The sequence below is a fragment of the Salarias fasciatus genome, unplaced genomic scaffold, assembly GCF_902148845.1.
Source record: "Salarias fasciatus unplaced genomic scaffold, fSalaFa1.1, whole genome shotgun sequence".
Lineage (NCBI taxonomy): Eukaryota > Metazoa > Chordata > Actinopteri > Blenniiformes > Blenniidae > Salarias > Salarias fasciatus.
Window position 1 is genome coordinate 700945 of NW_021941373.1, and position 17700 is coordinate 718644.

The 17700-nt window shown below is 42.5% G+C and overlaps 2 long non-coding RNA genes across 5 annotated transcripts; one reads left to right on the plus strand and one right to left on the minus strand.

Annotated features, from left to right (window-relative positions):
* Window positions 1-219: 219 nt before the first annotated feature.
* Window positions 220-6929, minus strand: LOC115384911 (uncharacterized). 2 transcript variants are annotated; one of them, XR_003930988.1, is made up of 6 exons: window positions 6409-6929; window positions 2011-2040; window positions 1911-1937; window positions 1663-1707; window positions 441-518; window positions 220-358 (listed from the first exon to the last, which is right to left on the minus strand). It is a non-coding gene; the product is annotated as an uncharacterized LOC115384911 (long non-coding RNA). The 2 variants fall into 2 exon arrangements; XR_003930989.1 differs by lacking the exon at window positions 6409-6929 and adding an exon at window positions 2369-2427.
* On the plus strand, window positions 5971-17262 carry LOC115384910 (uncharacterized). 3 transcript variants are annotated; one of them, XR_003930987.1, is made up of 8 exons: window positions 5971-6186; window positions 11364-11520; window positions 13313-13339; window positions 13543-13587; window positions 14322-14354; window positions 14831-14866; window positions 16989-17076; window positions 17159-17262. It is a non-coding gene; the product is annotated as an uncharacterized LOC115384910 (long non-coding RNA). The 3 variants fall into 3 exon arrangements; XR_003930986.1 differs by having other exon boundaries at window positions 5972-6186; window positions 11361-11520; XR_003930985.1 differs by lacking the exon at window positions 5971-6186 and having other exon boundaries at window positions 10433-11520.
* Window positions 17263-17700: the final 438 nt, after the last annotated feature.

Genomic DNA, 17700 nt, shown 5'->3' on the forward strand with positions numbered 1-17700 from the left:
ATTGATTTCAAAATGTGTGAATGTGTAAAGTTTTCTGAAACACTGCGTTCTCCCCTAAGACACATTTTAAACATCAGACTGTATATGTCACATCATGGTGTGCATCTTTTCAGTTTCTGATGTTGAAAATCTTTGAAATTGTCTCCACAGTTTAAATTTTCAAAGGTTTAAAACTCCAGAAAATCATATAAGAAATAATCGTACACATATGTTCTTTCTCATTGATGTCTTTTAATTAAGAATATAATTCTAAATGAAGAAGATGGTATTAATTGAGAAGATGATTTTAAATGAAGCAGTGACCCATGGTGAAGGTGATCTGGAGATGTTTAGTCCCAGAAGACGTCTCCATCTGTACCTGAAAACACATCAGACTTCAGTCAACATGAGGATTTTAGAAGAAAACAGGAAAGATGAGCTTTTTTAACATCTGATATCACCTTTAATGGTCATGAGGACGCCATCACTGCTGATGGATGTTACATCAGACATCAGCTACACCTTACTGGGTGGACGATCTGTAGAAGGGACCAAAGAACATCTGGAACATCAGCAAGCAATCACATGACCAGAGAACATCAGGAAATAATCACAGGACCAGAGAACATCAGGAACATCAGGAAACAATGACATGGCCCACTGCTCTCTACTGAAAACAGACTGAGAGCTTCCTGGTGTTTCAGATTAACTGGTTTCCCCGTTCACTGGTGACCCTTCATCTATCATTGCTTTTAATAACAGATGATAAAAACCTGATGGAAATCTGTAGCTGTCCTGAGGAACACCATTTACCTTCATTCACAATGAAGTTCCAAAGTGTTGTACTTTTTGTGAGTTTCGTGAATATGTGATGCTACTAACGGCAGACATGCCAGACATGACAGGAAGTCAGTCACCATTTAACAGAAGGAACGAGTTAATCCATAACATTTACTTTGGATGTGCCTCGGAGAAATGCTGTCGGTCTCCCGGTTTGAAACCGAAGGAGAGACTAAGAATGATCACTCTTCACATAAAACGTCAGTCAAAATGTCTCGGAGCAATGGAGAACAACTTTATTGGCATCACTATTTTGAGACAAAATTGTCGAATTAAACAAATTTAAGATCAACAATTACCTTCAGAAAAGTCTTTTTTTTCGTTGAACATGAACATTAACCCTTAAAAATGGCAGCAACAGCTAAAACTACAAAATTATTTCTCACTCATGAAACGTCTTGAATGTATGTTCAGCATAAATACATGAATAACTTTAAAAGCTGAGGGATGGTTATTGGTCAACAAGTTTTGTGTCTCCAGAAGAATTTGATTTGCTGGAAAGGAACTAAAAGAAAACTTAATTTAATCTAGATTTCTGTTCAACCGATTGCTTAAAGCCCAGTTTGGAGTCACGCCGTTTCCTTTTTTCCATGCTAGCCACATCATTTTCATCAATCCTTTCATTGCCACGGACACTGGCAACAGGCACTGTGTTCACCAGGAAAAAAAAAGATCTGTTTGTACTTGAAACGGGAGTTCAAAGGTGAATAATAAACCTGCTCAGTCATGTAAAAGGAAAGGCTTTCTTTCTTTACCCACAAAACCCGATTTAAAACACATAAACATGTCATGAACAACATGCAAATCAGCTGTTGAGTCAAGAGATGCAGTGAAAAGACTCACGGTTGAGGAAGTCACGTTGACCCCGCATGAGTGTAGTTTGATATTCTGAAACAACAATGAAACGTCTTAGTACAAGACAAGATGAAGATCAATATGGCAAAAGGTAGAAATGTGAAATAATGTGAACTTATTTGTTTGTTTCCAAGTGAGGAAAAGATTGTGTTTAGTTTGTTCACACCAAATGCGATTTGAAGCAGGACTGAAATAGATTCTGGATGCTATAAGAACCAATGTGATGTCGGACTCACCCTCTGTGGCGGTGGATGGTGGAGTTCCTGGAAAACAGTCAGAGTTAGAACTTGTCACTTTCATAATGAATCAACTTTGAGGAAAAAAATGTCCAATTACCAGTTGTTGGTTCCTGAGTGGAGGTGGCTCCTGGAAGACAATGAGGATCAGACCAGTTAGATTAATATCATCCATCCATCCATACATCCCTTCTTCCCTTCCTCTATCCATTTTACCACACATGACCCTGTTCCACCTGTGTGATTCCAGGCCTAGTGGGGAAACAGACCCTAACTTATACCCCTTTCCCACTGGCCAAAAAACCCGTTTAAACCCGCTAACTATCGGCTCCTCATGGCAGTGGGAAAGGGTTTACCCTGGATTTTGACCTGGGTCGTTCGACCCTGCAATCGACCCGGTAATTTGCCGGGTCAGTTTGCATCGGCTTTTAGTGGGAGGGACACATCCGGGAACTTACATGATGACGTTGACGTAGCGTGTTTATGTTGTTGTTTCTGGACCAAGCGTGAGATTTCCTTCATCAAGATGACCCAGCAGTGGCAAGATAGCGAGACCAGAGAGCTGGACTGTGTTCCGCTGCATTGTTTACTTTCGTTTTGCTCTGTCGCGATGATGATGTCATCAACCTGGGGCTCCTATCAGTGCAGGAAAACGCAGCGATGCGGCTCGCCAGCAGGTGGCTTGACCCGGGTCTGCATGCAGTGGGAAAGGAGTCTAATTAAAAAAAAAGCTGATCGTTAGCGGGTCGAAGACACGGGTCGACCCGCTAGTTGCAGTGGGAAAGGGGTGTCAGTGCCAGTTCTTTGTGCTTCCGGTTTCAGGCTGTGGAACAAGCAAAACTGCTCGTTGACAAACAACAGTCGAGCATGTATGTAGACACATATTTGACTGTATCAACATGGATGGATCTCTGGAGTCCCAAATCCAGGAGCAGCACTTGGTTGGACGCCATGAGTTCCTTCATCATTGCCACGTGGGCTTCTGTATGGTGCAGGAGTTGTTGGGTAAACAGTGCAGTGATGTTCTAATATTTCATAATAACAACGATTTTTAGGGTGTTTGAGTCTTGAACAAACTAATAGTGATGGACAGTTGAGGCCTCATGAACCACTGTCTTTTTTTTAAGGCACTCGATGGAGCGATCTGCTGAAGAAATCTTTGAAATCACGTTTCATTTTCAGTAGTGCTGTGACGTTCAATAAACGAGTTGTTCTTTTGAACGGCTCTTTTAAGTGAACGACGAGAGCCGGTTCACAGCTGTCTGAGAGCCGTTCCTTTCCTGTCCACACTTCCCTCAATGATCTCCTGTGTGCCTTGTGAGTCCAGCTGTCTCCGCTGCTTTCATGTGAACGACCGAGTTTCAGTTTTCCGCAGCACACTCCAGTCACCTGAACGCAGCAGCTCACGAGCCAACGAGGAGTGTCCAGAAACCAGAGAGGAGCTGGTGTTATGGAAGAACTGGTTTCCCTATGAATTGGCGACCCGGTTTCTTTCACGTCCCTTGTTGCTGATAGATGTTAAAAACCAGCAAAAAGTTTTCGGACCTTTTACGATTCTGATTTCAACATCTGCTGCTACAAGCAGCAGCAGCAGGAAGTGCTAAAGGAAGTCAGTCACCAGGTAACAAGGAAACCAGTTAATTTGTAACACCTTATTGACTGCTTTTATTGGATTTGCCGGTTTTAGCAAAGGCACACACACACACACACACACACACACACACACACACACACCATAAAATGCTCAGTTAAAGGACACGTCGCAGCATTTTGAAGCTCTTCTCTGGGGACAACCTGCAAGGGAAGCCACAATGTAATGTGTATCAGAAAATCATCTCCTGAATCTGTCACTAAACAAATTAAAGAACCAGATGAAAACTCATAACTGACAGTAACTATGTCAGTTGTCAGAAAATAACAGATTGAGTCCACACTAATGAGGCTGAGGTCTCTAATAGAGTCACGTGACGTTTGTCAAGGAGCCAGTCTTTTGAACGGCTCTTTCAAATGGACGGCTCCTCAGGAGACGACAGGATCAGTGTGTTTTGCTTTGCTTCGTCAGTAAATAAATATCATTTCTTGGAATCAAGCCTGTTGTTCTTATTGTTATTATATACAAGAAGATGAATGAAACTATTCTATTCCTGGAGGTCTGAAACTCTTCAGGTTTTGAACTTTGGTGATTGTTATTAATTTAATGATTGATCTGAAGTCCAAAGTAATAGTTTAGTGTATTTTATGAGACAAATATCAATGAACTGGCATTCATTTCTCATTCACAAGGGTGGTGCCCCGAGGTTATCTGATGTTTATCAGAGTCTTTATTTCAAAAAGTTACAACTATCTTTGATCATTATCAAAATGATTACATTTCATGATGCATTTGCAATATACGTATTAAATTAAAAAAGGCACAGTTTTGTGAGAGGTTGGTTTCTGACATCTTGTTCACAAACTACTATAAGTCTGTGCAAATCTGAGAAAATAATTCTAAAGCTTGAGCAGGTATTCATTCTCCACATACAAGAAAAAATTCAAGACCCAGGATGAGTTCGAGTGTCTCACCTGACACCAACACAGCTCCAGCAACCAACAGCAGAAGGAAAGTCTTCAGAACAAACATCTTGACGGTGTGACGGTGTACGGAGGACTCAGGCTTTTATCCAGGACCCAGAGTGTTTGATAAACTTCTTACCAAAGCTGCACTGCAACAACTTGTTTTCGTCATGAAGATTGGCTCCAAACCAACAGAAAAATTTGTGATTCAAAGGATTTGAGAGATGTTCTTTTCAAACTAACCTCTAATGACAGTTACAAAACACATCATATTACTAAATACCAACATCAAGGCCTTGAAATTCATCTGGTAGGAATCCCTTCTGAATAAACAGTGATGCATTTTTATTTATCGAAAAGACATAAAGCATTATTTTACTGCACAGTTTCTTTTTTTACCACATTGATCAATCCTGTTTCTAGAACACACAGGTGTTGCCACATCACAGTACTGATGCCTTGCTCAGAGACCCACAGTGGAAATTGAACCTGTGAACTCTTCATTATCAGTCCCCTTCTCTGGCCTCCAGGCCACCACTGCCCTAAACAATGGCTGCCACATGCAAGATGCAGTGCTCTTCCACTGGGAGATTCAGTGATTTGCTCCAGGATGCTTTGGCCCATGGACAGTGGAAAATGGGAATCAAACCTATAAACTTGAGAACAAAAGAAGGCTACTCTCCCAATTGAGCCAAGGGTGTCCATGGAGCAGTTTTTGACCGTGGAGTCAGTGAATGGTAAAATGCAGGAGAGCACATGACAAAGTTACAAGTGACAAATTCCCAAGTGTAACTGAAAGATTCATCAGGAGTCTCAGTGTAAAACTCTGTTTTACATGAAAAGAAAAAGTCAAGTGAAAACACCAAAGTCCAGTTCCACAACAGCAGAGCTTGGAGACACTGAAAACACAGCTGTTAGAAAACAGCTCCTGAGGCGGAGCTTCAGTCTCAGAGAAGAGAAAGAGAAATCCAAGATGTTGGGAGATCAGCAGGAAGATGATCACTGAAATTTCAAGCATTTTGTCCATTTCAGTGTGGCTCAGCTTGAAATTTACTGAGAACACCAGTCTGTTGTCCAGCTGTCTTTAAAACCTGTCTGAGTCCAATGAATCGTCCATTTAGAAAAGGATGTTGGCTTTTACGGTGTCCTCTCCTCAGAGACTCCACTATATATATGTATGTTCTGGGATTTTCAGTCATGTTCTATTGCCTCACATGGGCCGCACGATTAATGTTGGAATGTCAAGCTAATAAATTTGGCTATCAGTAAAAATTAATGATTATCACCGGTAAGTAAAGAATTTGGGATCTGATGTTCATCAGAAAACCTCGGGGCACCACCTGCCTTTAATAGGAAAAGAACCAATCTGTTGTAATCAGTCTCAATAACTTGGCAAAACTAATAATTTGGAATTTGGATTAATAATGACATTATTAGCAATTACCAAATTTTACCAGTAAAACCTGAAGGATTCTGGAGTTCTTGGACAGAAGAGATCGACATTCCATTCATAACTGTGAAACATCAATGACACAAAGGATCCCAAAAAGTATGTCTATTAATAATAAAGCAAAACCAAACACACAACTCTGTCATGGTCGGTGTGCAGTTAGACCCAACACAGAGAGACAGAAGCAGGATTAACGGTCGAGCAGGTTTATTCGGTGCAGGAAAACCAGGAGGACTGCAGCCTGGCAGCAGCGTCACAGGTTGGATCGAGGTGAGGTCGTGGCGAGGTGTGGCGAGGTCATTTCGTGGCGAGGTCGTGGTGTAACGAGGTCATGGCGTGTCGAGCTAACGGTGTGACGAGGTCATGGTGTGGCGAGGTCATGGTGTGGCGAGGTCGTGGTGTGGCGAGGTCATGGTGTGGCGAGGTCATGGTGTGGCGAGGTCAAGGTGTGGCGAGGTTGCAACAACACAACATCAGCAGAGTAAAACTAACCTGTCTCACGACGGTCTAATCCCAGCTCACGTTCCCTATTAGTGGGAGAATAATCCAGCGCTTGGTGAATTCTGCTTCACAATGATAGGAAGAGCCGACATCCAAGGATCAAAGAGCGACGTCGAGCCGCCATCGCCATTAAAAAAAAAAAAAAAAAGGCTTTTGGCCGAGTTGGTAAGCAGCTTACAGGCTTCCGGCCAAGTCGGCACCGACCAGCTCGGCCACTTGAGGCCACTGTCCTGGTGGTCCTTGGTGGGAAGGCTGGATGCTGCATGTGTCCCCTCTTCTTAGGCCTTGGGCGGAGGGCTCCTTCCTTTGTTAGCCGTCAGCAGTGCCGGCTAGCCGGCTGGGGGACCAGGACCAGCCCCCTTTTCCTTCCGGAGGACTCAGGAGAACTGCTCCTTTGGAGGTCTGGGGCAGAACCCAGGTGACGGCTGTCCCCTCCCCCTTGCTGTATGTGTGTCTTGGAGCAAGGAAGCACACACACAAAGTTTTCAGTCATGGCAAATGAACAGTTTCTTTTGTGTAACCACGAATCCCAGCATGTGTATATATAAACATTTTCATCAGGAGTTAAGCGCCCCCCCCCCCCTCCACACACACACACGCACACACGCACACACACATTGCGCTACAGCTGGGCATCAAAAAAGCACACACAGCAGCAGAGCTTTCTGCAGTGAAACTCGGTCCATTCCTCATGATTTGCCATCATGAACTCAGCCGAATTATCAGAAAAATCAGGACGAAAAGGCTGGTATGAGGCACAAACTCAAATAAGGAGCTCAAATATGACAAAAATGAAAGTGAAACTTGAATCGCGTCTTCTGCCGGCAGAACGTTTGGGCCTGCTGGGCAGTCTTCAGGTGCTGGAAACACACAAAATAAAGTAAATTTCCCTTCAACACACAATCTGGCTTAATGAGGCACAATACAGCATGACTGAATTCATCCTGTCTTCTCTGTCAGGTTTATTTTTTTTTATCTGCTCTGCTCTTGCGAGTGTGTGTGTGTGTGTGTGTGTGTGTGTGTGTGTGTGTGTGTGTGTGTGTGTGTTGGAGGGGTCGGGGGTGGCAATCTTGGTAAAGACTTGGTGTTTGAAGTTATTAATTATTATTGTAAATGTATGCTTCTTGCAAAATTCTTGCTTCTTGCCCCCGGCTGGGGGCAGGATGATCATTACAGACTACTTTTGAATTCATTATCATATTTTGCGCATAATGCGATTAATTGCGATTAATCACAGAAAAAAATATGCGATTAGTCGCACATCAGAAATGTCATCGTTGCCCAGCAGTCGTATATGTAGATAAAACACTTGTGTGATCCTGTGCATATGGAGCTGTTGTGATGACTGAATTTCCCATGTGGGATTAATATAGTTTGATCCTCTGCTATCCTATCCGAACACTTCAGATCTCTTCTGAGAACTGACACAACAAAACTAAGTCTCTGATGCAGCGGCTGAAACAGGAGAGCAACAATGACACTGTTCAGACTGAAGCAGAGCAGAAGCTTCTCTTACATTTTCATGCTTGGCTGGCTGTTAAAGTCCAAAAGAAGTTCACAACTGAGTCAAAGGTCAAAGAGAAATGGAGATGCCTTCAAAGTGACTTCATGATGTATTAAATGGAGGAGCTGGGCTCACTGATGACATTGTCCTGTTACATATGACACATTGTCCTGCTGCGCCACTGTTCCAGAACGGATTTGCAACACATGACTGTTTACAGAGCCTGTGCAATCAGGTGTGTTCCAGACCACTTCTGACAGCCCTAATGCCAGTGTAAGTAGAGCAATTGTTCTTCCTTGGGGCTGGATGTCCTAACGGCATGTGACGTCAACGTTCTGAGCCGTGGTGAGACGAGTGGAGCAGAGAAGTGAAGCTGGTAATAATCAGAGTGAAACCCAGAGTGTTGAAACCCAGTGAGGGTGCTATGAGCACAGACTGGAGAGGAGCCCAGAGGAGAGGCTGACTGAGTCCACACAGCTTCAAACCTTCTTTATTCCAGTTACAACCTGTCTGTCTGAGGAGAAGAGGACTGGAACTAGCAAGTTTAGAAAACCTGCAGGAGAATTCACTCACTTCAGTCCTCAAACGTCTCCATGGTAACACTTTCAAGCACTCAGCTTCTGTTGTCTCTTGTGGGCCCGTTTCCATGGCGATTGAGCTCAGAGATGTTGATTTTGTTGAAGCTGCTCCGACAACCTTTTCAAACATCTTTTTGTCTCTTAGATTATGCTTTTTTTTCTTGCATGTTTGAAATAACATTTCTGTAGTACTACTTGGTTATTATCAAAATGTTTTTCTGTTCCTTTTCTCAATCTTTCTCAATCATTTTTATTCAGTAGGTATGGTTTAAAAGTTGTGCCAGTAGGAACTGAATTTGAATAGTCTAATTTGAAACTCAATCCATTGGTTTGATTTATTGCTACTGTGAATCTGAACAGTCAAATTTGGAAGTAAATCAATTAGTTTAAATGTGTTTCACAATCATATCCACCCTGTATTTCATTCAATTGAAAATGTCAGCTCTCTATTTCCTTCTTATCTTTGAGTTTCACTTCTCTCACCTCATATTCTGTTTTTCAATTCAATATTTGGTGTCACTCATCCGGGTCAGATGACAGCAGTGATGCACAGATGAGGCCTCGTGAACCACTGTCTTAAATGTCTGAAACCACGAGATGGCACCCTTGGTTTTACAGTAAAATAGAGGCTGACGGACAAACATTTGGTGAACAGATAGCAACATCTCGTGGCTTCAGAAAATCAATTCTACAATTCTACAATTTCATTTAGCAGACGCTTTTGTCCAAAGCGACGTACAACACAAGCAAGAATACAGACATAAGAAAGAAAGAAACCATTAGTAAATGCTTCAATTGCTTCAAGTGTAATTGGTCAAGGGAGTTGCCATCAAGTTGTAGAAGAGGAGCCACTACCCCCCCTCCTCTTTTTTTTTTTTTTTTTTTTTTTTTTTTGTGTGTGTCAACTTAGTCAGTGGTACATAAGTGCTGGGTTTTAGAACACCTGACCTATTCTTCCCTGAACATGGGGTCGGATTAAGACCCTAGGTTTTCTCTGAACAATTGAGTCTTCAATTGTCTCTTGAAAGTAAAAAGAGACTCGGCGGAACGCACCGAGTTAGGTAGTTCGTTCCACCATTTGGGAACAACAGAGGAGAAGAGTCTGGCAAGAGATTTAGAGCCGTGCTGGGCTGGAAGCACCAGACGTCTCTCACATGCAGAGCGAAGAGGGCGTGAAGGAGAGTAGACCTGGATCAGGGAGTCCAGGTAGGCCGGAGCCGTTCTTGTAAGTGTTTTGTAAGCCAGGAGGAGAGATTTGAATTTGATCCTGGCTGCAACTGGAAGCCAATGAAGGGAGATGAACAGAGGAGTGACATGAGCTCTGCTGGGCTGGTTGAAGACCAGACGTGCTGCTGCATTCTGGATCATCTGTAGAGGTTTGACTGTACATGCAGGGAGACCCACCAGAAGAGAGTTGCAGTAGTCAATGCGTGATATCACGAGAGCCTGAACCAGAAGCTGTGTGGCCTGTTGGGTCAGCAAGGGTCTGATCTTCCTGATGTTGTAGAGGGCATAACGACAAGACCGAGAAACTGAGGCCACGTGAACCTTAAAGATCAGCTGGTCATCAATCATGACCCCCAGGTTTCTGGTTCAGTTAGTGGGCACACGTAGGCTCGAGTGAAGTTGGACACTGATCTGAGGCTGGACAGATGGACAAGCTGGAAAGACCATGAGTTCAGTATTAGACAGATTTAGCTGAAGGTGGCGTTCCTTCATCCAGGTGGAGATATTAGCCAGACATGCTGATATCCGAGCTGAGACTGTGGTGTCGTCAGGTGGAAAAGAGAGGAGGAGCTGAGTGTCGTCAGCATACAGTGGTAGGAGAAGCCATGAGAGCGAATCACTGCACCAAGTGAAGTGGTGTACAGAGAGAAGAGTAAGGGGCCAAGCACCGACCCCTGAGGGACCCCTGTTGATAGGTCATGTGACCTTGACACCTCCCCTCGCCATGATACTCTGAAAGATCTGCCTGTGAGGTAGGACTTGAAATAAATAAAGACAGTGGTTCATGAGGCTTCATCTGTCCATCTCTAGATCACAGATAAATGTACTAAATCTGTGTATTGGTTGATACTTCATAACCATTGACAGTGCTATGTTTACTGTGTGTGTGTGTGTGTGTGTGTGTGTGTGTGTGTGTGTGTGTGTACGTATCGTGGATAATCAGTGGAAAAACAGTGAATGCATCTCTGGACCATTGTCTGAGTTTTTCCTCCTGGCTGTGTGACTGCAGTCAGCTGGAGCTGTGGCTTCATCAGGGACTGTCCGTCTGTCTGTCTCTGCTGTGTGACGGCGTCTTGTCCTCTGGCTTCTCTTCTGTGCTCAGTCCCTGCCAGGATAATGAAGCCCCGGACAACATAGCTCCTGGGATCACGCGGGAACTCAAACTCCCCCCACCACTTTAAGGTGGCAGGTCCTGAAGCAAATCCCTGAATCTCAAACTGCTCCCAGTGGAAGAACACAGCATCTTGCATGGGGCAGCCATTGTTTAGGGCAGTGGTGGCCTGGAGGGCAGAGAAGGGGACATTTGATCAAGAGTTCACAGGTTCAGTTTCCACTGTGGGTCTCTGAGCAAGGCATCAGTACTGTAATGTGGTAACACCTCTGTGTTCTAGAAATAGGATTGATCAATATGAAAAAATGTGCAGTAAAATAATGTTTTATGCCTTTTCAATAAAAAAAAGAAGCATCATTGTATTTTCAGAAAAGCTTCGTACCAGATGCATTTCAAGGCTTTGATGTTGGTATTCAGTCATACGATGTGTTTTTTAACCATCATTAGAGGTCAGGTAGAAAAGAACATCTCTCAAATCCTTTGATCCACTAATTGTTCTGGTGGTTTGTTCCTAATCTTCAAGAAGAAAACAAGTTGTTGCAGTGCAGCTTTGGTAAGAAGTTTATCAAACACTCTGGGTCCTGGATAAAAGCCTGAGTCCTCCGTACACCGTCACACCGTCAAGATGTTCGTTCTGAAGACTTTCCTTCTGCTGCTGGTTGCTGGAGCTGTGCTGGTGTCAGGTGAGACTCTCTAACTCATCCTGGGTCTGGAAGTTTTATTTTAGCTGTGTAAAAAAAACAACTCCATAATTTGTGGAATTTACATTCTGAAAACATGAACATCTGTTCAATTTTGAGAATGTTTGGCTCAGATTTATACAGATTTTTAGTCGTTTATTAGCAAGATGTCAGAAACCAACCTTTCACAAAATAGTTTCAATAAAAGATAAAATAATAGATATAAACTAGAAAAGTCTATGTATAGTAGTAATTAATAATGAAAATTAATCATTTGGTAATAATCAAAGACAGTTGTAAAGTACTAAAATAAAGAATTCAGGTAACCCGTGTTTGTGCCATTAATCTGCTTGAGCAGCCCCTTTCTCTCTGGCAGCGCTGCCCCCTGCAGGTTGTGAGCATATAGCCTCTTTATGACAGTGACCACAGACTGATATGTTAGTCCTTTGACGTGTGTGGTGGCCATACATTTTCCAAAACATTGTACTTCTCCCTCTGGACTGGTGACAAGCTGTGTCTTCTGGGTTCTGATCAATCTTGGGCTCTGTGGCAGTCGGCTGGACGCTGTCTGAGACACACTGGCAGCCCCTGTGTCAGTTTTAAACTTGATGGAGCAGCCATTCTCTGGGAGCCTCCACCAGCCACTCATCGTCAGAATGCTGACCGAATGTTTTCAGAGTGTTTTCTCAGGAAAAACCCACCCTCTCCATCAGCTGTTTCATTAGAAGTCATTCTCACTTCTTCCAGAAGTTTTCTTTCACCTGCCACCTCAAACTGTCCTGTTTTGTTGAGCTTTGTGCACCTCTTGTTCTTGGCAGGGCAGGGCTGTGTTCTCCCATGCTGTCTGGAGCAGAGTGTACATGCAGCACTGGGTTTTAACTGCTGCTGCACCTGCTGTTTCTGCCATGTTCCATCATTATCACTCCTGTTGCCACGGAACTGTCCATGTCTCAAAGTGTCCACTGCATGATCTGCACATAGAGCCTCGTTCTGATGCTTGATTTGTTCACTCTGTCTCGGTATTGGAATGGCTCTGTCAATAGAGAGGTCTGGGTCGAGCTGCGACTTCTGCAACACGTCGTTGTCTGCTATTCCAATGACAGTTCTGTCTGGGATCTGTTCCTCTTTTGTTCCTCCAAACTCACAGCACTGTGCCAGCTCATACAATCCTCTGACAAAGGCTTCATCCGACTCCCCTGCCTTCAGTGCTCTCTTATGTTCTGCTCTTTCATGTATGGCGTTTCTTTTCGGCACTAAATGGTTGGTAAATGTCTCCATTACCGTGGTGCAGATCAGCTCTGGATGAACGTCGTCGTCTGACTCTCCCTCGTCGTACACAAAGGACTCGAAGACAGCCTCTGCATCTCTCCCCATGACATAGAGAACCGTGTTCACCTGCACCTCCCCGCCTTATTTATCCAGCTTGGACTCAGTCCTGAAGCAGATGGACTCCACGGCACCACAGTGGCCATTCAGCAGGGCAGGGGAAGTCAAAAGGCTCCGTGGTCCGAACTTTGGCATCTCTCAGTCTGTAGGCGTCCTGTCAACCACTTCTGGACTCCATGTCATGAGGTTTTACTCACAGCTGTGGGCTTGCTCCACTTGACTCAGCATCAACTTACCGTTTATGAGTTCAGAACATAAGCAGCGTACATACAGCACAGCTTCAAGACATCATCATCTCAACTACGATGGCCCAGCATAACATTTCACTAATGATGGACAGATGGATGGATGGATGCATTTATTTTTAGTTGATTTGTTGTGAGAAACTTTAACTCTGACTATTTTCCAGGAACTGCTCCATCCACCGCCACGGAGGGTGAGTCCAACATCACATTGGTTCTTCTAGGGTTAAGAATTGATGTCAATCCTGCTTCAAACCACATCAAGTGTGAACAAACTAAACACAATCTCTTCCTCAGTTATTTCATATTTCTTCATCTGTCATCCAGTTTTCATAGATATACTGAAGTGATCCATTTCCAGTCATTCATTTCATTTGTTTCATTCTTGTGTTTTCAGAAACTCAAACTGAAGCTGTACGGGCTCAACGTGACCTCTTCAACCGTGAGTGTTTTCACTGCATCTCTTGACTCCACAGCTGATTTACCTGTTTGTCACAACCTGGTTAGGTGATTTAAATAAGCATTTATGCTTAAATATAGAAAGTGTTTCCTTTTATATTAATGAGCAGGTTTCTTAATTTCCTTTAAGATTTCATTTCAGGTGAAAATGCATCGTTTTTGCATTTTCCTTCTTATAAAAAAAACATCCGTTTCCACATTAGCAGCAGGAATGTTGACAGTGATGTAGCTAGCATGGGGGAAAGAAAACAGCGTCCCTCCAAACTGAGCTTTAAGCAATCGGCAGAACAGTAATCTACACTGAAGACTTTTTTTTGTCGTTTTCAGCAAATAAAATTCTTCTGGAGCCACAAAACATGTTTACCCATAAACCATCACTCAGCGTTTGAAGTTATTCATGTATTTATGCTGAACATACAGTCATGGTGTTTCATGATTTAGAATTAATTTTGCTGTTTTAGCTTTTGTAACCACTTTTAGGGGTTAATATTTCGTGTCTGTGGATGATTGTTGAAATATCGAACGCAACTTTTTTCAACAGTTTTGTCCCAAAACAGTGACCCAAATCATTTTTTTCTCTGTTGCTCCAAGACATTTTGATGGATGAGTCATCGATAGTGTCTTCTCTGTTCAAATCTGCAAAATGAAAACAACAGCCTGAACATTTTCAGTTATTTCAAGTTTTTGACAAACCCTTGATAGATTATTTTCTTACAGGTGTACCTCCAGGACATGGACTGGCAGGAAATGGTGAGTTGACAAAACAACCGTTGTCCCGATATAATTCTGAGTCTCTCCTTCTGGGTCTCATTCTGCCTCAAACCGGTTGCTCAACAGCATTTCGACGAGCCACAGCGATAATTCCAAAGTAACTGTTATGGACAAAGTGGTCCTGCTGTTAAATGGGGACGGGATTCTTTTGGCATCCATTGTTGATGTTAGTAGAGACACTTGTAGAACACTGTGGAACTTCATTATGAATGAAGGGAAACGGCGTTCCTCAAGACAGCTGTGGTTTTCTATCAGGTTTTTAACATCTGTTATTAGAAGCAACGAGAGACGCTGAATGTGCTGAATCCAGTGAAAAGGTTTTTCTCTGTTGCTCCAGGACATTTTAATTGATGAGTCATCGATAGGGTCTCCTCTCTTCAAATCTGAAAAATTAAAACGAAAGCCTGAGTTATTTGAAGTTTTTGACAAACCCTTGATAGATTATTTTCTTACAGGAGGTCCTCCAATAGGAGCAGGACTGGCAGAAAATGGTGAGTGAATGTCTGACATCTTTGAAATGTTCCTGCACACCCCCTGAAGCTGTGATATAATAGGATGAGATGTGTTATCCTTCCTCACCTTGGTTGATGGGCAGTTTATTAAAGGTAGGGGGGCTGCTGTAGATTGCTCTATGGAAAACCATGGTGGGGCACTTTCTGGAGGCTATGCCCCTTTTTTTTTTAATTTTGTATGTCAGTTTTTTTTTACATACAAAAAGAACAAAGAACAAAATGAGCAAAAGTGAGTGTGGCGTTGTCCTCTCCATCTTATGAATGCCCATTGTTATTTCCAGACATATATTTAGAGTTGGTCCATTTCCTCATGACAGTCTTTTTAAGGGCCACCAGCAGCATATTCAACAAACATCTGCCGCTTTTCACCAATTTTTCAGGCAGAAATCTAAAAAATAGTCTTAGTCTCCAAAAGAACACGACATCTGAAAATACCTTGTAAGGGACGATGCAGCTCTGTCCAGAAGTGCTGAATGACAGGACAGTCCCAGAAAACATGGTCATGATGTGCATTATTGACATTCCCACAGTTTCTCCAGCAATCAGAGGAGTTTCCACCATCATGGGATTTCTGAGAGGGTTTGATAAAATATCCTGTTAGAGCTCTCCAACAAGACTGTGTCAGTTTTGTGAGAGGTTCATTTCCATTGATGCATCCATGTGTTTGTCCTTTCTTCATCAGATATAATTATCCCGCTTCCTTCTCCCATTTCTTAAACTTGTCCTGTCCAGCAGGAAGCAGCAGAATGGAGGTCTGGTTGCTGTTATGTGAACGACAGATTTGCTCTTCAAAGAGGAGCTTAAAAATATATAGCTCCTCTTGTTAACATACTCTCCTACTTCATTTTATTTATTTTGAGTACCGATACCTGATATTGCTGACCTGACAGGGGGACAGAAGGACAGGCAAAGAGACAGAAAGTGAAAGCAACAAGCAAGTGAACAGACAAGCAAACAACAACAAACAAAAGTGAAGAGAAGGAAGAGAGTACAAAGATATGATGGTCTTTTTATTAATATCGACTTTCGATGAGGACGCAGAGGAGAAGGATGTTTGGTTCGGCTTTCCCATGTCGACCCGGCCGAAGCAGTGATCGATGTGTTCCTTCAGGCTGGCTGAATCCTCCTCACTCTGCTCCAGGGTGTATCTAAAACACACTAATTCCTCTACTTTCCAAAACTTTTAGAGCCCAGTTAGCCAAAAACAATACAATTAAGTGAATGAATGAATGAACGAGTGAATCTTTGGGCGTGCTTTGCTTGAATCTGCCGTCTCACAGGAAGTGCTTCACTTACCACATCACACGTCCGTCTCTAACCTCCCATTTTGTTTTAATCTAAAATGTTTTTAGATTTAGTAGCCCTTTATACACACCTGAAGTTTTTTCCCTGTACATGAATCATATGCTTTTGTGTGTGATATTTTTCACTTTTTTATCCAAACAATGTTGAATCTGAAGGTATCTATGGAAGTCTTGGTTTTCTAATAAGAATTTCTTTTTTAGCATGTCAACGCTGAACAGTGTCCCGTCATTCATAAGCATCAGGCATAAGGCAGTTATGCCTTCAGCTACCCAATCCTGAAATCTATTGTCTGAATTGTTCGGCCCAAAATCTGTGTCCCCAGAAAAAAAGATGCAATTGTAAAGAGATTTACATCGATTGTTTTTAATTGTTTTACACGTTGTGCCGACGGAGCGCAGACGCGTTTGGCCCCGGAAGTGGGCGTATCCTTGTGGAGTGACGTCGGACTTTCCTAGCGGATACTGTGTACTGTCCATCGTACATTGCCTTGTTTGGCGACGTTAGATAAAACCTGTCTGATCTCTGTGTATCAGTTTAGGTAGGAATAATTCTATTGTTCGAGCCATAAAGGAGGTAAATAATCTGTAGTCCACATGAAGAACTGATAGAGGTCTGCAGGACTCAAAATCTGTTTTGTCTTTGCCTTCCTTTAGAGTAACAGAGACATCTGTTATTAGAAACAACTAAAGAGTCACCAGTCAACAGGGAAACCAGTTAATTGGAAATACGCCTTGTTTTAAGTAGAGAACAGCTGGTCATGTGATTGTTTCCTGATGTTTTCTGGTATCTTCTGTAGCTCCTCCACCTCCTCTGGGGAGGTAGATGCTGTCTGATGTTCTACAGAACATCCGTCGGTAGTGATGGCGTCCTCATGACCATTAAAGGTGATGTCAGACGTTAAAACAGCTCATCTTTCCTGTTGTCTTCTAAAATCCTCATGTTGACTGAAGTCTGATGTGTTTTCAGGGACGGATGGAGACGTCTGGGACTAAACATCTGCAGATCACCTTCACCATGAGTCACTGCTTCATCTGAAATCATCTTCTCCTTTTAAAATCATCTTCTTCACTCACAAGCATCAATAAAAATCTCAAGGAGAACATGTTTGTATTATTATTTGTTATCTGACTTTTTGGAGTTTTATACCTTTGAAATTTTAAAACATAGAGACGATTTCAAAGGTTTTCAACATCTCTGATGACATTTCTGATTCCCCGTTTGATGGGACGATGCAACATTTGAGAAAAGATGATACATTCACACATTTTGAAATGTCACAGCAAGGTTTGAATAGTTTAGATTCATGTTATGTTAATTTATTCTGTCAAGTGTTCATTTATTCCATTAATTGCATATTCAGTTTTATTATCAATAATTAAGCTTACTAAAGGTTACTAAAGTTCCATGAAGCGGGAATCTATATTTAAACACTTTTTTTTTAAAGTAATCCAATAGCTCCTTTGCCTTCAATATATATATATATATATATATATATATATATATATATA